Here is a 22956-nt window from a genome sequence, read left to right as displayed (position 1 = left end):
TTCGTCTCAGCTGTGACTGATACTGATTATTCTCCTAATCCTCCTCAAAAAGACTCTTCTCTGGACTGGGAGGCTGTTACCTCGGATCAACGTCCGCCTGCAGGAGGGAACGCAGCACCGCAAAAGACATTCTGGACTCGACTCTACGCCTGAGCCCGTCGCCAGAAGACACCTCCTTCCTCCGCCATCAGGACTACGGCGTTGTCGGAGCCTCCCCGTCAGGACTACATCGCTGAACCAGCACTGATAAGTGACCGTTGTTGACTTTATCTTAGTAGGGAGTCACTAGTGAGGCGCTGCCGCGTTCTACGGGTGTAGTTCAGGGCGGCCATATAATAATTGGGATTTACTGCGAGATTGTGTTCTTGTATATAAGTTCCCTGCGTGGAAAAACGTTTGTTATCTTTTTGGTTGGAAGTTAAAAAGAAAGTTAAAAACGCTATTTGCTTTCTGGCTCCTATTTGTCCCTGCATCCTTCTTTACCTGCGGTCTCTACACGTCCACTATACGCTCAGTGGCGCCGGCTAGACTTTATCCAGGTTGTCCGGGGTTAATCTGGCTGGTACTTGGGTTGAAGGCTGGGTCACTCCCACGGCCTTTAAAGGGCCACTGTCACCCCCCCCCCCCCAGCCGTTATAAACTAAAAGAGCCACCTTGTGCAGCAGTAATGCTGCAGTCTAACAAGGTGGCTCTTTTAGTTTTTGATTCATTTATTACCTCAAAAAAGCGTTTTAAAAATTGGCCACACATACCAGATATTGTACCAGGAGGCGGTCCGAAGCGTCCTGTATGAAGCTCCTAACTGCCATCACTCTTCTCTTCAGGGCCGATGGTACCCGCCCCCTGAGCGCTGTTATCTTCTGAAATCCGGTGCCTGCGCTGTGTGAGCCTGCCTGGGGCCTGCGCAGTGTTCATTGTCAGTGCGGCCACACTGTTGCTGAATCCCCCGCCCCACACTGTTATTCATTATGCACAGTGCGGGGCTGGGGTTCCTGGGCATGCGCACTGCGCTGTTTAGACGCTCCCCAGCTCCGACGCTCCCCAGCTCCCCCGCCTTCCCAGGAACCCCAGCCCCGCACTGTGCATAATGAATAACAGTGCGGGGCGGGGGATTCAGCAACAGTGTGGCCGCACTGACAATGAACACTGCGCAGGCCCCAGGCAGGCTCGCACAGCGCAGGCGCCGGATTTCAGAAGATAACAGCGCTCAGGGGGCGGGTACCATCGCCCCTGAAGAGAAGAGTGACGGCAGTTGGGGGATTCATACAGGATGCTTCGGACCGCCTCCTGGTACAATATCTGGTATGTGTGGCCAATTTTTAAAACGCTTTTTTGAGGTAATAAATGAATCAAAAACTAAAAGAGCCACCTTGTTAGACTGCAGCATTACTGCTGCACAAGGTGGCTCTTTTAGTTTATAACGGCTGGGGGGGGTGACAGTGGCCCTTTAAATAGTTGTGCTGGATTTTGGGTGTCGCCGATTATAGCTTGTGCCTTGTGCCTAGTGTTTCCGGTCTGGAGTGGTGATCTTGTAGAAGGAGTATCGTATCTGGTGGTGTATTATCCTTTGTTATATTTCTCCTTCCTATTTTTGTATTTGTTTTGCCCTGAGCACATTATTGTGTTTTCCAGTTCGTCAGCGGCGTGTTGCATTTTAAGTTTTCCTTGTCAGTGCTTTCTGTGGTAGTTGGTGTGTTATCTCTTCACTGGGTGGCGGGTTGCGGTTTCAGCATAGGGTTGAAACAGGAGTTAGGGCCAGGCCTGGTGGCCCAGACAAGCACACCATTATTGTAAATTCTGGGAGAGGGACAGACAGGGTTTCCCCTTGTCTGAGGGTTATCGCAGGGTCCCGGGTAATCAGCCTAACTTCCCTTGGCTTTCCGTGACACTCCAGGCCAGAAGGGGGAGCTCTAAACCCGGTTTCAGGGTAGCTTCCCTGAAAGTTCTGGCTTGGAGGAGGAGTTAGAAGTCAGTCTATGTGAGACAGTGAAGGGAGAAGAAGCACATGAGGAGAGAGAAACTGGGAGTGGAGCTGCAATTGATCTCACCCCCATGATTAAGCGCAAGTAACCGGACACTGGGGTCTGAGGTTGTGTGGGAACTGTATGCCTCACAGCGGAAACCGGAGGGCAGGAGATTGCAGGCCTCCTGGCCACAACTACACCCGAAGGCACATCAGCAGATTAGACCCCGAAGTCACCACGAGAGAGGGACACCTGTAAAAAGGCTCGAGCTTCCTGCCATGCGGGTAGTGTTCCTCCTGAGAGACAGATTGAGAGAGGGACTTGAGGAAAGCTAAAACATCAAGAAACTAGAATTCAGTGCAGAAAGGAAGGCTTCCAACCCCACCTGGCTAGGGGGATTCCGAACTACTTCCAGGCTGCCAAGATTCCAAAGATCACCTGTAATCTGTGTACCTGAACTTCACCAGTTAAAGGTAAAGAGATTGCAACCCTGTGACCTCCAATTCTTTCCTACACCTCAACATCTACAACCCCTCAAAGACTGTCCTGTTGGCCCTGTGGGGAGCAAAACAATCTAAGCTGCATCACCATCGGCCCCAGCGGATCCCTTTAAGCAGCGTCGGCCATCCCTGGTACCACAGTACCAGTATCACAGGTGGCGTCACGAACATTAGACTTTATTTCCCCACTACACCTTATCCCCTTTGCGCTCCAAGTGCATATGGTGCATTACCATGAAATTAGTAGTTGAAATAAAAAAAAATTATAAAACCCCAAAACATTGACATTAACAATAGATCATACATCATCTCCTTATGTGGCCCCTTTAGCACCAGCACTCAGCTAACCTTAGTAAGTCCTGTTAGCCTCAGCACCTGGAGTGCCCATCTTGCCCAGGTATCAACAGGTGACACAGACATGTATAGCGGATCCGATCTGATTGTAACAGTTTAACATCTTAGATGTCAATCATGACAGCTGCATTCAAGAAGATCGTAATGGCAAGAGTTGTCTCTTCAAATGCCTATCGGCCTCCAGCAACGTGATAGCAGGATACCGTTGGCATTGTCATGTCAGAGAGCCTAATGGAGGCTTTGGCGTTTGCTATGTTTGTGCACCTATAACTTGCAGCCAGGGCCGGACTGGGACTAAAATTCAGCCCTGGCATTTTAAGTTACACAGACCCACTTGTCACATGGTGACTGTATAATGTCTTTGTTCACTTGTAGGTTACAAGAAATGAGGGAAGTGTAACACGACTATATAACATATAATTAGAGCTGTATCCAGCATTACAGCTCAGTCCTATTTATTGCTTTTAGTTGCAGTACCAAGAAAAGCCGCTACTTTATTACATAACTGGATCTCATAGATAATGAAAAGATTGAGACGACCAAAGGCTATGGAACCTCATTCTGATGCTCCAATAAACTTTGCCTACAGCCACTTTTGGTTCTGCTGCGCAGCACATGACCCGGCGACTCTGAAGAGCGGTGACATCAGTAACGTCACTGCTCTTCAGATATTCCGGGTCTTGCGCTGAGCTCAGCGACTGTGAAGAGAAGTATTGTTACTACCGTCACAGCTCTACAGAGTCGCTGGGTCTCACCAGGTCTGGGCTAGTAGTGGGGGTGTCTGATAGACACCTCTCCATTACTTACACCAGGGATTGATAGCAGCTGACATTACACAGGTGACATCAACACTAAAAATCATTACACATACCAGAATTAAATGCTTTGGCAGCTGGGAAAAGCAGTAGAGTTAACGCTATTCCCAGGCTCCGGGTGCTAACTACAACTGTCATCATCCTTGCCTGGTCTCCCTGCAAAACATTTCTGTTGTATTTACATGCGCTGATCTCAGGCCACTAAATGAGTGTGATCGACAATATTGAAGTCGTTCACTTGTTTCCCTGTTGTGAATTCCGTTCTTGAACTCCCTCCTGTGGTCATGAATGATACTTCGGCGAGTTCTGTCCGTGGACTCCCTCTGGTGGCTGTGAGTGGAACTGCTGGTTCTGAGGTTGCTCCCTCAGCTGCCCTCGTTTGCGGCTTGGCTGGCTTCTCTATTTAACTCCACTCAGATCGTTACTCCATGCCAGCTGTCAATGTATTAGCACTGGTTCAGATCTCTCTCGGATCTTTCTGATGACCTGTCTACTCCAGCGAAGCTAAGTCCCTGCTAGTTCATTTTGTTGTTCATTTTGTACTGAACATATTTCTTAGTACTTGCTAAGTTTTAGTCCAGCTTGCTAACATGATATTGCCTTGCTAGCTGGAAGCTCTGGGTTGCAGAGTGGCACCTCCGCACCGTGAGTCGGTGCGGGGGTCTTTTTGCACACTCTGCGTGGCTTTTTGTAGCTTTTTGTGCTGACCGCATAGATCCCTTTCCTATCCTCTGTCTATCTAGTAAGTCTGGCCTCCTTTGCTGAAACCTGTTTCATCCCTGTGTTTGTGACTTTCCTCTTAACTCACAGTTAATATATGTGGGGGGCTGCCTTTACCTTTTGGGGAATTTCTCTGAGGCAAGGTAAGGCTTATTTTCCTATCTTTAGGGGTAGTTAGCTCTTAGGCTGTGAAGAGGCGTTCAGGGAGAGTTAGGTACGCTCCACAGCTATTTCTAGTGTGTGTGTTATAGGATTAGGATTTGCGGTCAGCAGAGTTCCCACTTCCCAGAGCTCGTCCTGTCTTCTAGTTTAACCATCAGGTCATTCCAGGTGCACCTAACCACCAGGTCCATAATAGTACAGCTGGCCCACAAAGTGTTAATGCATCTCAATAGAGGGATAAGTGTGTTTTGTCTTTCTTTTCCCCTTAACCTCTGGGTGGTTCAGGACTCAGGTGTAGATATGGACATTCAAGGTCTGTCCTCTTGTGTTGATCACCTCACTACGAGGGTACAAAGCATTCAAGATTATGTAGTTCAGAATCCTATGTTAGAGCCTAGAATTCCAATTCCTGATTTGTTTTTTGGAGATAGATCTAAATTTCTGAATTTCAAAAATAATTGTTAACTGTTTCTTGCTTTGAAACCCCGCTCCTCTGGTGACCCCATTCAGCAAGTAAAAATCATTATTTCTTTGTTACGTGGCGACCCACAAGACTGGGCATTCTCCCTTGCGCCAGGAGATCCTGCATTGCTTAATGTAGATGCGTTTTTTCTGGCACTTGGATTGCTTTATGACGAACCTAACTCTGTGGATCAGGCAGAGAAAATCTTGCTAGCTTTGTGTCAAGGTCAGGATGAAGCGGAGGTATATTGCCAGAAGTTTAGAAAGTGGTCTGTGCTTAATCAATGGAATGAGTGTGCCCTTGCAGCAATTTTCAGAAAAGGTCTTTCTGAAGCCCTTAAGGATGTTATGGTGGGGTTTCCCACGCCTGCTGGTCTGAATGAATCAATGTCCTTGGCCATTCAGATCGATCGGCGCTTGCGTGAACGCAAGGTTGTGCGCCATTTGGCGGTGTCCTCTGAGCAGAGGCCTGAGCCTATGCAATGTGATAGGACTTTGACCAGAGCTGAACGGCAAGAACACAGACGTCAGAATGGGCTGTGTTTTTACTGTGGTGACCCCACTCATGCTATCTCTGATTGTCCTAAGCGCACTAAGCGGTTCACTAGGTCTGTCACCATTGGTACTGTACAGCCTAAATTTCTTTTGTCCGTTACTCTGATTTGCTCTTTGTCGTCCTACTCTGTTATGGCATTTGTGGACTCAGGCGCTGCCCTGAATTTGATGGACTTGGAGTTTGCCAGGCACTGTGGTTTTTTCTTGGAGCCCTTGCAGTATCCTATTCCATTAAGGGGAATTGATGCTACGCCTTTGGCCAAGAATAAGCCTCAGTACTGGACTCAGTTGACCATGTGCATGGCTCCTGCACATCAGGAAGATGTTCGCTTTTTGGTGTTGCATAATTTGCATGATGTGGTCGTGTTGGGTTTGCCATGGCTACAGGTCCATAATCCAGTATTGGATTGGAAATCAATGTCTGTGTCCAGTTGGGGTTGTCAGATGGTACATGGTGACGTTCCGTTGTTGTCAATTTCTCCTTCTACTCCTTCTGAAGTCCCTGAGTTTTTGTCGGATTACCGAGATGTATTCGATGAGCCCAAATCCAGTGCCCTACCTCCTCATAGGGATTGTGATTGTGCTATTAATTTGATTCCTGGTAGTAAATTTCCTAAGGGACGACTTTTCAATTTATCTGTGCCGGAACACGCCGCTATGCGGAGTTATATAAAGGAGTCCTTGGAGAAAGGGCATATTCGCCCGTCGTCGTCACCATTGGGAGCAGGGTTCTTTTTTGTGGCCAAGAAGGATGGTTCTCTGAGACCTTGTATAGATTACCGCCTTCTCAATAAAATCACGGTCAAATTTCAGTACCCTTTGCCTCTACTGTCTGATTTGTTTGCTCGGATTAAGGAGGCTAGTTGGTTCACCAAGATAGATCTTCGAGGGGCGTATAATCTTGTGCGTATTAAACAGGGCGATGAATGGAAAACAGCATTTAATACGCCCGAGGGCCATTTTGAGTACCTGGTGATGCCATTCGGCCTTTCTAATGCTCCCTCTGTGTTTCAGTCCTTTATGCATGACATCTTCCGAAAGTATCTGGATAGATTCATGATCGTATATTTGGATGATATTTTGGTCTTTTCGGATGATTGGGAGTCTCATGTGAAGCAGGTCAGAATGGTGTTCCAGGTTCTTCGTGCTAATTCTTTGTTTGTGAAGGGGTCTAAATGTCTCTTCGGAGTTCAGAAGATTTCCTTTTTGGGTTTCATTTTTTCCCCTTCTACTATTGAGATGGATCCTGTTAAAGTTCAGGCCATTTATGATTGGACTCAGCCTACATCTGTGAAGAGCCTTCAGAAATTCTTGGGCTTTGCTAATTTTTACCGTTGCTTCATCGCTAATTTTTCTAGTGTTGTTAAACCGTTGACTGATTTGACCAAGAAAGGTGCTGATGTGGTGAATTGGTCCTCTGCGGCCGTTGAGGCTTTTCGGGAGTTGAAACATCGTTTCTCTTCGGCCCCTGTGTTGTGTCAGCCAGATGTTTCGCTCCCTTTTCAGGTCGAGGTTGATGCTTCTGAGATTGGAGCAGGGGCTGTTTTGTCTCAAAGATCTTCTGGTGGCTCTGTGATGAAGCCATGTGCTTTCTTTTCTAGAAAGTTTTCGCCTGCTGAGCGTAATTATGATGTTGGCAATCGGGAGTTGTTGGCTATGAAGTGGGCATTCGAGGAGTGGCGACATTGGCTTGAGGGAGCCAAGCATCGCGTAGTGGTCTTAACGGATCACAAAAATCTGACTTATCTCGAGTCTGCTAAGCGGTTGAATCCTAGACAGGCTCGATGGTCGCTGTTTTTCTCCCGTTTCAATTTTGTGGTTTCATACCTTCCGAGTTCTAAGAATGTGAAGGCCGATGCCCTTTCAAGGAGTTTTGTGCCTGATTCCCCGGGAGTTCCTGAGCCGGCTGGTATTCTCCAAGAGGGGGTAATTCTGACTGCCATCTCACCTGATTTGCGGCGGGCGCTGCAGGAGTTTCAGGCTGATAGACCTGACCGTTGTCCAGCAGAAAAACTGTTTGTCCCTGATAGATGGACTAGTAGAGTTATCTCTGAGGTTCATTGTTCGGTGTTGGCTGGTCATCCTGGGATTTTTGGTACCAGAGATTTGGTGGCTAGGTCCTTTTGGTGGCCTTCCTTGTCACGGGATGTGCGTTCTTTTGTGCAGTCTTGTGGGACTTGTGCTCGGGCCAAGCCCTGCTGTTCTCGTGCCAGTGGGTTACTTTTGCCCTTGCCAGTCCCGAAAAGGCCTTGGACGCATGTTTCCATGGATTTTATTTCAGATCTCCCTGTCTCTCAAAGGATGTCGGTCATCTGGGTGGTTTGTGATCGCTTCTCTAAGATGGACCATTTGGTACCCTTGCCTAAGTTACCTTCCTCCTCTGATTTGGTTCCACTATTTTTCCAGCATGTGGTTCATTTGCATGGCATTCCGGAGAACATCGTGTCGGACAGAGGTTCCCAGTTTGTTTCAAGGTTTTGGCGGTCCTTTTGTGCTAAGATGGGCATTGATTTGTCTTTCTCTTCGGCTTTCCATCCTCAGACAAATGGCCAAACCGAACGAACTAATCAGACTTTGGAGACCTATCTGAGATGCTTTGTTTCTGCTGATCAGGATGATTGGGTGACCTTCTTGCCATTGGCTGAGCTCGCCCTTAATAATCGGGCCAGTTCGGCTACTTTGGTTTCGCCTTTTTTTTTGTAATTCTGGTTTTCATCCTCGTTTTTCTTCTGGGCAGGTTGAGCCTTCGGACTGTCCTGGTGTGGATTCTGTGGTGGACAGGTTGCAGCAAATTTGGACTCATGTAGTGGACAATTTGACATTGTCCCAGGAGAAGGCTCAACGTTTTGCCAACCGCTGTCGCTGTGTTGGTCCCCGACTTCATGTTGGGGATTTGGTTTGGTTGTTGTCTCGCCATGTCCCTATGAAGGTTTCTTCTCCTAAGTTTAAGCCTCGTTTTATTGGTCCTTATAAGATTTCCGAAATTCTCAATCCTGTGTCGTTTCGTTTGGCCCTTCCAGCTTCTTTTGCCATCCATAATGTGTTCCATAGGTCGTTGTTGCGGAGATATGTGGCGCCTATGGTTCCCTCCGTTGACCCTCCTGCTCCGGTGTTGGTCGAGGGGGAGTTGGAGTATGTGGTGGAGAAGATTTTAGATTCTCGTATTTCGAGACGGAAACTTCAGTACCTGGTCAAATGGAAGGGCTATGGTCAGGAGGATAATTCCTGGGTTTTTGCCTCCGATGTCCATGCAGCCGAGTTGGTTCGTGCCTTTCATTTGGCTCGTCCTGATCGGCCTGGGGGCTCTGGTGAGGGTTCGGTGACCCCTCCTCAAGGGGGGGTACTGTTGTGAATTCCGTTCTTGAACTCCCTCCTGTGGTCATGAATGATACTTCGGCGAGTTCTGTCCGTGGACTCCCTCTGGTGGCTGTGAGTGGAACTGCTGGTTCTGAGGTTGCTCCCTCAGCTGCCCTCGTTTGCGGCTTGGCTGGCTTCTCTATTTAACTCCACTCAGATCGTTACTCCATGCCAGCTGTCAATGTATTAGCACTGGTTCAGATCTCTCTCGGATCTTTCTGATGACCTGTCTACTCCAGCGAAGCTAAGTCCCTGCTAGTTCATTTTGTTGTTCATTTTGTACTGAATATATTTCTTAGTACTTGCTAAGTTCTAGTCCAGCTTGCTAACATGATATTGCCTTGCTAGCTGGAAGCTCTGGGTTGCAGAGTGGCACCTCCGCACCGTGAGTCGGTGCGGGGGTCTTTTTGCACACTCTGCGTGGCTTTTTGTAGCTTTTTGTGCTGACCGCATAGATCCCTTTCCTATCCTCTGTCTATCTAGTAAGTCTGGCCTCCTTTGCTGAAACCTGTTTCATCCCTGTGTTTGTGACTTTCCTCTTAACTCACAGTTAATATATGTGGGGGGCTGCCTTTACCTTTTGGGGAATTTCTCTGAGGCAAGGTAAGGCTTATTTTCCTATCTTTAGGGGTAGTTAGCTCTTAGGCTGTGAAGAGGCGTCTAGGGAGAGTTAGGTACGCTCCACAGCTATTTCTAGTGTGTGTGTTATAGGATTAGGATTTGCGGTCAGCAGAGTTCCCACTTCCCAGAGCTCGTCCTGTCTTCTAGTTTAACCATCAGGTCATTCCAGGTGCACCTAACCACCAGGTCCATAACATTTCCCGGCCTCTTTACACCAACTGAGAAAGAATGAAGGGAACAGAACAATCACAATTAGATCAATCTGTCCCTGTACAGTATCATGTTATCAGCAGCACAAATACAGTTTACACCGGCGATGTGCTGCTGAGAACAAGGATTTCTGTTCCCCCATAAACAATCCAATCACTCGATGAATAGGCAGCATTTTGCTTGTTTAGTATAATATACCCCATAGTCCTCCTTATATTATAATGTGCACCTTAGTCCTCCATATAGTATAATACACTCCTCAGTCCTCCATACAGTATAAAACACTCCTCAGTCCTCCATATAGTATAATACACTCCTCAGTCCTCCATATAGTATAATACACTCCTCATAGTCCTCCATATATTAAAATACACTGCTCAGTCCTCCATATAGTATAATACACTCCTCATAGTGATCCATATAGTATAATGCACCACCATCGTCATCCATGTAGTACAATTCACTTCCCATAGTATAATGCACCCCATAGTTCTTTATATAGTATAAAGTATTCCCCATAGTCCTTGAAACAGTATAATGCAGCCCACATATAGTATAATGATGCCACCCAGAGTATAATGCAGCCACCCAACAGAATATATTGTAGCCCTGAGTATAATGTAACCCCCAAGAGAATATAATGCAGCCCCCTCATATAGTATAATGCAGCCCCTGCATATATAATATATGGTAGCCCCCTCATGGAGCATAATGCAGCCCCCATATAATATAATGTAGCCCCTCCATAGAATACAATGCAGCCCTCCTCAAATAGTATAATGCAGCTCCCCATAGAATATAATAGAGCCCCCTCATAGAGTATGATGCAATCACCCCTCATAGAATATAATAAATTTAATACATAGAATACATTTAATATAGAATATAATACAGCCTACCTCCCCATAGAATATAATGTAGCCCCATAAAAGAGTATGATGTAATCTTCCCTCATAGAATGTAATACATCCCCCCATAGAATATAATACAACCCCCCATAGAATGTAATACAGCCCACCATAGAATGTAATACAGCCCCCATAGAATGTAATACAGCCCCCTATAGAATGCAATGTAGCTCACCCCCCAATAGCCCCACAATCCAGTTATCACTCATTGATATATTTAAAAAAACATACAATCCTCACCTCTCCTCGTGCCCACTGCTCCTGGCTCTGGTCTCCATGGCCGCAGTCTGCCCGGCACACAGCAGGTACGCGATGATATGATGTCATCACGCACCCGCAGTGTCAGAGGCAGAACGGGGAATGATGGGAGAGGGAGCGTCAACAGACGCGCTTCTCCTCCATCACTGCATTCAACTGGATCGGCGTCATAGAATGAAAGGATAGTAACACAGGCTGTTGACTGATCAATTGACCCACAGTAGAACACTTGGCACAGTCAGCCATGGGCCATGCATAAGGTATCAGGGTCTGGCCCAGCATTTACAGCTTTGAATTTAAGTTTTAATAAGGGCGAGGTGGGTAAGAGACTGGTGTAGACCTGCTGTGTTCGGAACTCTGATACCTCATGCAACAGCTCAAACTGCTTTTTTGCTCAGCCACACTCAAGTCAGCTTGTTAGACCAAGATGTTATAAAAAATTAAGGATAGCAACACAGGTAACATCCTGTGACTGAAAGTAAGTGCAGGCCTGCCGGTCTGGGAAACCTACTGCTACAGGCAACACACATGAAGGAGACCCAACTTGATGTGCAAACATTTAAAAAAATATTGTCACACACCGTTAATGTGACATCAATTTCCCCAGAGTTGAAATAGTATAATAGGTCTCTGACACCCCTTCCACTACAAACAACCCACCAGATGAAAGCCGCCACAAAATGTGGCACAGACTGCAATAACACAAGATCAATGCATGACGCTAAAAACAACACCATCTCCTAGTCTGCCTAGTCTGCAAGTGAGGTGTAGAAGTCATTGGAGTTCCATGAATTGTTCAATTTGATGAAAGTTAGGTGGTCTACACTTTCAGGGGACAGCCAGGTGCGCTTATCCATCAGGACATGAACAGCAATGCTGAAGACATGTTCTGAGAGAATGCTGGTTGCCGGCCATGACAAAACCTCCAAGGTGTGACAGGCAAACTAAGGCCACTCTTCCTTTTTTGAAGACCAAAATGCAAAAGGGACCAAATTCCCCCTGATGGCATTGATACTGAGCTCGAGAAACTCCTGTACCATCCTCTACAGTCGTTGACAACGTGTCAGACTTATACTCTGTTGTGCTGGTTCATCTGCCTTACTCTTGTACCGTGGATCTAAAAGAGAGGCAACCCAGTAGTCAGCACTAGGGTTGAGCGACCTTTACATTTATAGGATCGGGTCGGGTTTCACGAAACGCGACTTTTTCAAAAGTCGGGTCGAGTGAAATCGGCCGATCCTATAAAAAAGTCGGGGTCGGGGTCGGCCGAAACTCGAAACCCAATGCAGTGCATTGGGTTTCCAATGGTTCCCAGGGTCTGAAGGAGCGGAAACTCTCCTTCAGGCCCTGGGATCCATATTTAAGTGTAAAATAAAGAATTAAAATAAAAAATATCGCCATACTTACCATCTGATGCGCCCTGGTACTAAGCGGGAACCTTCCTTCCTTAGAATCAGCCTTCCAGGACCTAGCGGTGACGTCGCGGGGACGTCGCGGCTTGTGATTGGTCGCGCGGCCGCCCATGTGACCGCTCGCGCGACCAATCACAAGCCGCGACGTCACCGTGACGTCACCGAAGGTCCTGGAAGGGCTGATTCTTAGGAAGGAAGGCTGCCGGAAAGAAGCAGGGCGCGTCCGATGGTGAGTATATAAATAACTGTGTACCAGCGCACTACAAAGTATGAAGCAATATATAAGGGGTGCAAAAGAAGCAGTATAGAACCATGAAGAAAAGAAAGAAAAAAAGGAACCGCTTCATATAAATGCACACCACAAAAATAATTTATATGTAAAAAGGTAAACTTTAATTGACACACAATTAAAAACTATTAAAATGGCATCATACCATAATCCCCACACATGCCCGCCAAAACAGTACAATGTAAACAAATGAAGGTGCAAATGTACAAAATTACTAAATAACCATAAATAACACAGCACACTAATTAGTGTCCTGTAAGACACAGCATCAACATGTCAGACCTGAGATGATGTAAAAAAGTACAACCAATACCCCCACAGAATGAATGCACATATAGCCAACTGTGGAACATGGAATGAGCCCATGCACACTAAAGTGGCATATAGAGACAAAGGGGTGCCTATACATCTGGATCCAAACCCAATAAATGACAGAAAAAACTGTCCATCCGTAACAATGCCTATGCAAAAGGATAACTACCACATGGAAGGAAGGTGTATCCAGGTCCCAGGTCCGGCCAGACAGAACGCAAAACTGTGCTTGTAAAAAACCCACTAAGGGTGTGGAGCGCCAAAGGCCAAAGGGTTTGGATCCAGATGTATAGGCACCCCTTTGTCTCTATATGCCACTTTAGTGTGCATGGGCTCATTCCATGTTCCACAGTTGGCTATATGTGCATTCATTCTGTGGGGGTATTGGTTGTACTTTTTTACATCATCTCAGGTCTGACATGTTGATGCTGTGTCTTACAGGACACTAATTAGTGTGCTGTGTTATTTATGGTTATTTAGTAATTTTGTACATTTGCGCCTTCATTTGTTTACATTGTACTGTTTTGGCGGGCATGTGTGGGGATTATGGTATGATGCCATTTTAATAGTTTTTAATTGTGTGTCAATTAAAGTTTACCTTTTTACATATAAATTATTTTTGTGGTGTGCATTTATATGAAGCGGTTCCTTTTTTTCTTTCTTTTCTTCGAGGGTGAGTATATACCTAATAGGAATATACTCACCCTCGGCTTCTTTCCGGCAGCCTTCTTTCCTAAGAATCAGCCCTTCCAGGACCTTCGGTGACGTCACGGTGACGTCGCGGCTTGTGATTGGTCGCGCGAGCGGTCACATGGGCGGCCGCGCGACCAATCACAAGCCACGACGTCCCCGCGACGTCACCGCTAGGTCCTGGAAGGCTGATTCTAAGGAAGGAAGGTTCCCGCTTAATACCAGGGCGCATCAGATGGTAAGTATGGCGATATTTTTTATTTTAATTCTTTATTTTACACTTAAATCTGAATTCCGATACCAATTCCCGATATCTTAAACATATCGGGAATCGGTATCGGAATTCCGATTCCAGATTCAGAAGATCGCCGACTTCATGGCCGACCCCACACAGGGGTCGGGTCGGGTTTCATGAAACCCGACTTTGCCAAAAGTCGGCGACTTCTGAAAATTGCCGACCCGTTTCGCTCAACCCTAGTCAGCACTAGGGTTGAGTGAAACAGATCGGACAAATTCAAAAATCGCCGACTTTCGGCAAAGTCGGTTTTCATGAAACCCGACCCGATCCTAGTGTGGGATCGTCAATGCGGTCGGCGATCTTCGCACCAAAGTCGCATTTCGTATGACGCGTTCAGCGCCATTTTTCAGACAATGAAGGAGGACGCAGAGTGTGGGCAGCGTGATGACATAGGTCTCGGTCCCCACCATCTTAGAGAAGGGCATGACAGTGATTGGCTTGCTTTCTGTGGCGTCACAGGGGGTATAAAGGGGCGAGCACGCCGACTGCCATCTTACTTCTGCCAGTCTTAGCATAGGGAGAGGTTTCTGCAGCTTCATTAGAAGAAGGGATATAGTTAGGGAGGGAAGATTAACCCCCAAACCGCTTGTGCTGTAGCGATTTCCACTGTCCAACACCACCTTTCTTTTGCAGGGACAGTGGAGGGTATATTTTTGTGCATCAGCTCTGTAGCTTATTAGGCTACCTTATAAGGCTCCCTGATAGCTGCATTGCTGTTTGCACGCTGCTGTGCAAACCAACTGCTTTTTTAAAAGCAAAAATCCTGTTGCTCCTTTCTGCAGTTATCTTGTTTATTTGTCCACACTTTTGTGTGCAGCAGTCCTTTGTATTGCTGCCATACTTGTCCTGAGATCATTGTAGGGAGATTGAAATTGTACTACAGTCCTTGTATTTTTTTATATATCTTCCAGCCACTTTCTGCCACTTACATTGTGTTGTGTTATACACTGGGCTGCCTGAGTTTTGGTGCAGTCTCCCCCCAAAAAAGGGAGATTCAAATTGTCACAAAGTGGATATATGTTGTGATTCGGTTCGTGGGCTCCCCCGGTGGTCTCTTGTGGTACTGGTGTCCTGCAAGCTTTGCCTTCTCAGTTCACCTGTTCCTATCAGGATGTGGGAGTATCCTATTTAACCTTGCTCCTCAGTCATTCTAATGCTGGCCATCAATGTATCCAGAGTGATTCTGTTGCATGTTCCTGCTCCCAGTTTTCTGCTCAGCTAAGTTGGACACTTTAGTCCTTAAGTCTATTTTTGTATGTTTTGTCCAGTTTGCACTTATGTGAATCTCTGCAGCTGGAAGCTCTTGTTGGGCTGAAATTACCACTCCGGTGTCATGAGTTGTCACATGAGTTAAGGTAATTTCAGGATGGTGTTTTGAAGGGTTTTGCAGCTGACCGCGAAGTCCTCTGTTGTATCTTTCTGCTATTTAGTTAGCGGGCCTCTCTGTGCTAAATCTGCTTTCATACTACGTGTGTCTTTTCATCTGCTCTCACCGTTATTATATGTGGGGGGCTGCTATCTCCTGTGGGGACATTCTCTGGAGGCAAGCCAGGACTGTGTTTTCTTCTACCAGGGGTAGTTAGTTCTCCGGCTGGCGCGCGGCATCTAGAGACAACGCAGGAATGCCCCCTGGCTACTTCTAGTGTGGTGTGTAGGTTTAGCATCGCGGTCAGCTCTAGTTTCCATCACCCGAGAGCTTGTCCGTTTATTCTATGCTTCTGATGTTTCCTTGCCATTGGAAACCATAACAGTATGGCCAGCCCAAATGTTTAATCTATAGGCTGAAGCAGGAGAGAAAAGGAACTGTGTGAAACCTTTTTTTTTTTTTTTTTTTTTTTCCTTCCTCTGAAGTTGCACTCCAGCTCTAATTGCAGTCTCCTGTTTTCCTCTCCTCTTAACCCCTGAATGGCTCAGACTTTATCTGTTGAAATATGGATCCCCAGAGTCTGGCTACCAATTTGAATAATCTTGCCTCTAAAGTTCAGAATATACAAGATTTTTTGTTACATGCTCCTCGGTCTGAACCTAAAATTCCTATACCGGAGTTTTTTTCTGGAGATCGATCTTGTTTTCTAAATTTTAAATACAATTGTAAATTGTTTCTTTCGCTGAGATCTCATTCTGCTGGAGATCCTGCCCAGCAAGTAAAAATTGTTATTTCTTTACTGCGGGGTGACCCCCAAAATTGGGCATTTTCATTGGCACCAGGGGATCCTGCGTTGCTCAATGTGGATGCGTTTTTTCTGGCTTTGGGGTTGCTTTATGAGGAACCAAATTTGGAGATTCAGGCTGAGAAAGCCCTAATAGCCCTCTCTCAGGGGCAAGATGAAGCCGAAATATATTGCCAAAAATTTCGAAAATGGTCTGTGCTTACTCAGTGGAATGAGTGCGCTCTGGCGGCAATTTTCAGAGAAGGTCTCTCTGATGCTGTAAAAGACGTCATGGTGGGGTTTCCTGCGCCTACTGGTCTGAATGAGTCCATGACAATGGCAATTCAGATTGATCGGTGTTTACGGGAACGCAAACCTGTGCACCAGTTGGCGGTGTCTTCTGAAGAGGCACCACAGAGTATGCAATGTGATAGCTTTCTGTCCAGAAGCGAACGACAGATTTATAGGCGCAAAAATCATTTGTGCTTCTATTGTGGAAATTCTACTCATGTTATATCAGCATGCTCTAAACGAACAAAGAAAGTTGATAAATCCTCTGCTATTGGCACTTTGCAGTCCAAGTTTATTTTGTCTGTAACTCTAATTTGTTCGTTATCTTCTATTGTTGCGGATGCGTATGTGGATTCTGGCGCCGCTTTGAGTCTTATGGATTGGTCCTTTGCCAGGCGCTGTGGGTTTGATCTAGAGCCTCTGGAAGTTCCTATACCTTTAAAGGGTATTGATTCTACATCATTGGCTAGTAATAAACCACAATACTGGACACAAGTGACTATGCGTATGACTCCAGACCATCAAGAGGTGATTCGCTTCCTTGTACTGTATAATCTACATGATGTGTTGGTGCTGGGATTGCCATGGTTGCAAACTCATAACCCAGTCCTTGACTCGAAAACAATGTCTGTACTAAGCTGGGGATGTCAGGGAAATCATGGGGACACATCTTTGGTCTCCATTGCTTCATCTATTCCCTCTGAAATTCCTGAGTTTTTGTCTGATTATCGTGAGGTTTTTGAGGAATCTACTCTTAATTCTCTTCCTCCTCACAGAGATTGCGATTGCGCCATAGATTTGATCCCTGGCAGTAAATTTCCTAAGGGTCGTCTATTCAATCTGTCTGTACCTGAACATGCTGCCATGCGAGAGTATATTAGGGAGTCCTTGGAAAAGGGACATATTCGTCCTTCTTCGTCTCCTCTTGGAGCGGGGTTCTTTTTCGTAGCTAAAAGCGATGGTTCTTTGAGACCTTGTATTGATTATAGACTCTTGAATAAGATCACAGTCAAGTATCAGTATCCTTTGCCATTGCTGACAGATTTATTTGCTCGCATTGAGGGGGCGAAGTGGTTCTCTAAGATTGATCTTCGCGGTGCGTATAATTTGGTGCGAATTAAGCAGGGGGATGAGTGGAAAACCGCATTTAATATGCCCGAGGGCCATTTTGAGTATTTGGTGATGCCTTTTGGTCTGTCAAATGCCCCTTCGGTCTTTCAGTCTTTTATGCACAATATTTTCCGTGAATATCTGGATAAATTTATGATTGTGTATTTGGACGATATCTTGATTTTTTCGGATGACTGGGAATCTCATGTTCAACAAGTTAGGAGGGTTTTTCAGGTTTTGTGGACCAATTCTCTGTTTGTTAAAGGTTCAAAGTGTGTTTTTGGGGTTCAGAAGATTTCTTTTTTGGGGTACATTTTTTCCCCCTCTTCTATTGAGATGGATCCTGTGAAGGTTCGGGCTATTTGTGACTGGACGCAACCGACTTCTCTTAAGGGCCTTCAGAAATTTTTGGGCTTTGCTAACTTTTATCGTCGATTCATAACTGGTTTTTCTAGCGTTGTCAGGCCTTTGACTGATTTGACTAAAAAGGGTGCTGATGTTGCAGATTGGTCTCCTGCTGCTGTGGAGGCCTTTCGGGAGCTTAAGCGCCGTTTTTCTTCTGCTCCGGTGTTGTGCCAGCCTGATGTTTCTCTTCCTTTTCAGGTGGAAGTTGATGCTTCCGAGATCGGAGCGGGGGTGGTTTTGTCGCAGAAAAGTTCAGATTGTTCAGTGATGAGACCTTGTGCGTTCTTTTCTCGAAAATTTTCGCCCGCCGAGCGAAATTATGACGTCGGTAATCGGGAGCTTTTGGCGATGAAGTGGGCATTCGAGGAGTGGCGTCATTGGCTTGAGGGTGCTAAACATCAGGTGGTGGTCTTGACTGATCACAAAAATTTGATTTATCTTGAGTCGGCCAGACGTCTGAATCCTAGACAGGCGCGCTGGTCGTTGTTTTTCTCCCGGTTTAATTTTGTGGTTTCGTATCTGCCAGGTACTAAGAATGTGAAGGCGGATGCCCTTTCTAGGAGTTTTGAACCTGATTCCCCTGGTGATTCTAAACCTACGGGTATACTTAAGGATGGGGTGATATTGTCTGCTGTCTTCCCAGACCTGCGACGTGCTTTACAAGAGTTTCAGGCGGATCGGCCTGATCGTTGTCCGCCTGGTAGATTGTTTGTGCCGGATGAGTGGACCAATAGAGTCATCTCGGAGGTTCATTCTTCTGCGTTGGCAGGTCATCCGGGAATTTTTGGTACCAGAGATTTGGTGGCTAGGTCCTTCTGGTGGCCTTCCCTGTCTCGGGACGTGCGTACTTTTGTGCAGTCTTGCGATGTTTGTGCTCGGGCTAAGCCTTGTTGTTCTCGGGCTAGTGGGTTGTTGTTGCCCTTGCCTGTTCCTAAGAGGCCTTGGACACACATCTCTATGGATTTTATTTCTGATCTCCCTGTTTCTCAGAAGATGTCCGTCATTTGGGTGGTGTGTGACCGCTTTTCTAAGATGGTTCATTTGGTGCCCTTGCCCAAGCTGCCTTCCTCATCTGAGTTGGTGCCCCTGTTTTTTCAGAATGTGGTTCGGCTGCATGGTATTCCGGAGAATATCGTTTCCGACAGGGGATCCCAGTTTGTGTCCAGATTTTGGCGGGCGTTTTGTGCCAGGATGGGCATTGATTTGTCTTTTTCGTCTGCATTTCATCCCCAGACAAATGGCCAGACGGAACGTACTAATCAGACCTTGGAGACTTATTTGAGGTGTTTCGTGTCCGCTGATCAGGATGACTGGGTCTCCTTTTTGCCGTTGGCTGAGTTTGCCCTTAATAATCGGGCCAGTTCTGCCACTTTGGTCTCCCCTTTCTTTTGCAATTCAGGGTTCCATCCTCGTTTTTCATCTGGTCAGGTGGAGTCTTCGGATTGTCCTGGAGTGGATACCATGGTGGATAGGTTGCATCGTATTTGGGGGCAGGTGGTGGACAATTTGGAGTTGTCCCAGGAGAGGACTCAACGTTTTGCTAATCGCCATCGTCGTGTTGGTCCTCGTCTTCGTGTTGGGGACTTGGTGTGGTTGTCCTCCCGTTTTGTCCCTATGAGGGTCTCTTCTCCTAAGTTTAAGCCTCGGTTCATCGGTCCTTATAAGATTTTGGAAATTCTTAACCCTGTGTCTTTTCGTTTGGACCTCCCAGCATCCTTTGCTATCCATAATGTCTTCCATCGGTCATTATTGCGGAGGTATGAGGTACCACTTGTGCCTTCTGTTGAGCCTCCTGCTCCTGTGCTGGTTGAGGGTGAATTGGAGTACGTGGTGGAGAAAATCTTGGACTCCCGTGTTTCCAGACAGAGACTTCAATATCTGGTGAAATGGAAGGGCTACGGTCAAGAGGATAATTCTTGGGTTACAGCTTCTGATGTTCATGCTTCTGATTTGGTCCGTGCCTTTCATAGGGCTCATCCAGATCGCCCTGGTGGTTCTTGTGAGGGTTCGGTGCCCCCTCCTTAAGGGGGGGTGTTGTGAATTTGGATTCTGGGCTCCCCCGGTGGCCGCTTGTGGAATTGGACTTGTCATCCTCTTTCCTGTTTCACCTGGTTCCATCAGTAGTGGGTGTCGCTATTTAAGCTCATTTCTCTGGTGGTTTCTTGCCGGTCAACAATGTTATCTGATGCCTCTCAGTGCTTGTTCCTGCTTCTAGACTACTACTAGATAAGTTGGACTTTTGTCCATGTTTTGTTTTGCCTATTTGTTCCAGTTCACAGCTGAAGTTTTGTTACTGTGTCTGGAAAGCTCTCGTTGATCAGGGATTGCTACTCTGGCGTTATGAGTTAATGCCAGAGTTTAAGGTAATCTCTGGATGGTGTTTTGTTAGTGTTTTTCTGCTGACCATGAAAGTATACTATCTGTCTTCTGCTATCTAGTAAGCGGACCTCAAATTTGCTAAGACTATTTTCCTGCTGCGTTTGTTGTTTCATCTGAACTCACCGTCATTATATGTGGGGGGCTACTGTCTTCTTTGGAATATTTCTCTAGAGGTGAGCCAGGTCTTATATTTCCCTCTGCTAGCTATTTAGGTCTTAGGCCAGAGCTGGGCATCTAGCTATAAATAGGAAATGCTACCTGGCTATTTCTAGTTGCGCGGCAGGCTTAGTTCATGGTCAGTATAGTTCCATCTTCCGAGAGCTTGTCCCTCTATAGGCTTGCTATGATCTCTGCCTGCAGAGATCATGACGGTTTGACCGGCCAATAAAGTGTTAAAGACCCAGGTTGAGAAAGGAGAGTTATAAGAAGTCTGCTGGAATTTTTTTTTTTTTTTTTCCTCCAGTCTGCCTTGCTGCAGTCTTTTTTCTCTCTCTCCTCCTAATCTCTGTATGGCTCTGTGTGCACCTGACAATAATGGATCTCCAGAGTGTAACTGCGGGTTTGAATAATCTCATCACGAAAGTACAAAATTTACAAGATTTTGTGGTACATGCTCCGGTATCTGAGCCGAGAATTCCTTTGCCGGAGTTCTTCACAGGGAATAGAGCTAGCTTCCAGAATTTCCGAAATAATTGTAAGCTTTATTTGTCCCTGAAGTCTCGTTCAGCTGGAGACCCTGCTCAGCAGGTTAGGATTGTGATTTCCTTGCTCAGGGGTGACCCTCAAGATTGGGCCTTCTCATTGCCAGCAGGGGATCCTGCGTTACGCGATGTGGATGCGTTTTTTCTGGCCTTGGGCTTGCTTTATGAGGAACCTCATTTGGAACTTCAGGCAGAAAAAACTTTGATGGCACTATCTCAGGGGCAAGACGAAGCTGAAGTTTTCTGCCAAAAATTCCGTAAATGGTCTGTGCTTACTCAGTGGAATGAGTGCGCCTTGGCGGCAACTTTCAGAGAAGGTCTCTCTGATGCCGTTAAGGATGTTATGGTGGGGTTCCCTGTGCCTGCAGGTCTGAATGAGTCCATGACAATGGCTATTCAGATTGATAGGCGTCTGCGGGAGCGCAAACCGGTGCACCATCTGGCGGTGTCTATGGAAAAGACGCCAGAAAGTATGCAGTGTGATAGAATTCTGTCCAGGAGCGAGCGACAGAATTTTAGACGGAAGAATGGATTGTGTTTCTATTGTGGGGATTCTACTCATGTTATATCAGCATGCTCTAGGCGTACAAAGAAGCTTGATAAGTCTGTTTCCATTGGCACCATTCAGTCTAAGTTTATTTTGTCTGTAACCCTGATTTGCTCTTTGTCATCCATTGCCACGGACGCCTATGTTGACTCTGGCGCCGCTCTGAGTCTTATGGATTGGTCCTTTGCCAATCGTTGTGGTTTTGATTTAGAGCCTTTGGAGACTCTTATTCCTCTGAAGGGGATTGACTCCACCCCATTGGCTAATAATAAACCACAATACTGGACACAAGTAACCATGCGTATCAATCCGGATCACCAGGAGATTATTCGTTTCCTGGTGCTGTATAATTTACATGACGATTTGGTACTGGGATTGCCATGGTTGCAGTCTCACAACCCAGTCTTGGACTGGAGAGCAATGTCTGTGTTGAGCTGGGGATGTAAGGGTATTCATGGGGACTTACCTTTGGTTTCTATTTCGTCGTCCATTCCCTCTGAAGTCCCTGAGTTCCTCTCTGATTATCAAGATGTCTTTGACGAACCCAAGCTTGGGTCGTTACCTCCGCACCGTGAGTGCGATTGTGCCATAGATTTGATACCGGGTTGTAAATATCCCAAGGGTCGTTTGTTTAATCTGTCTGTGCCGGAACATGCTGCTATGCGGGAATATATAAAGGAGTCTTTGGAAAAGGGACATATTCGTCCATCTTCTTCTCCCTTGGGAGCTGGGTTTTTCTTTGTCTCAAAAAAAGACGGCTCTTTGAGACCATGTATTGATTATCGGCTTCTGAATAAGATCACTGTTAAGTATCAATACCCATTGCCATTGCTTACTGATTTGTTTGCTCGTATAGAGGGTGCTAAGTGGTTCTCTAAAATTGATCTTCGTGGGGCGTATAATTTGGTGCGGATCAGGCAGGGGGATGAGTGGAAGACCGCATTTAATACGCCCGAGGGCCACTTTGAGTATTTGGTCATGCCTTTTGGTCTTTCTAATGCCCCTTCAGTTTTCCAGTCTTTTATGCATGATATTTTCCGCGATTTTCTGGATAAATTTATGATAATATATCTGGATGATATTCTGATTTTTTCTGATGACTGGGACTCTCATGTCCAGCAGGTCAGGAGAGTTTTTCAGGTTCTGCGGTCTAATTCTTTATGTGTGAAGGGGTCTAAGTGCGTTTTTGGGGTCCAGAAAATTTCCTTTTTGGGGTATATTTTTTCTCCCTCTTCCATTGAGATGGATCCCGTCAAGGTGCAAGCTATTTGTGACTGGACTCAGCCCTCCTCTCTTAAGGGTCTTCAGAGATTTTTGGGCTTTGCCAACTTTTACCGCCGATTTATTGCTGGTTTTTCGGATGTCGTTAAACCACTGACTGATTTGGCCAGACAAGGCGCTGATGTTGCTAATTGGTCCCCTCATGCTGTAGAGGCCTTTCAGGAGCTTAAGCGCCGTTTTGCCTCTGCCCCTGTGTTGCGTCAGC

The sequence above is a fragment of the Ranitomeya variabilis genome, chromosome 1 (assembly GCF_051348905.1).
Source record: "Ranitomeya variabilis isolate aRanVar5 chromosome 1, aRanVar5.hap1, whole genome shotgun sequence".
Classification (NCBI taxonomy): Eukaryota; Metazoa; Chordata; class Amphibia; order Anura; family Dendrobatidae; genus Ranitomeya; species Ranitomeya variabilis.
Note: the sequence above shows the minus strand (reverse complement) of the source record.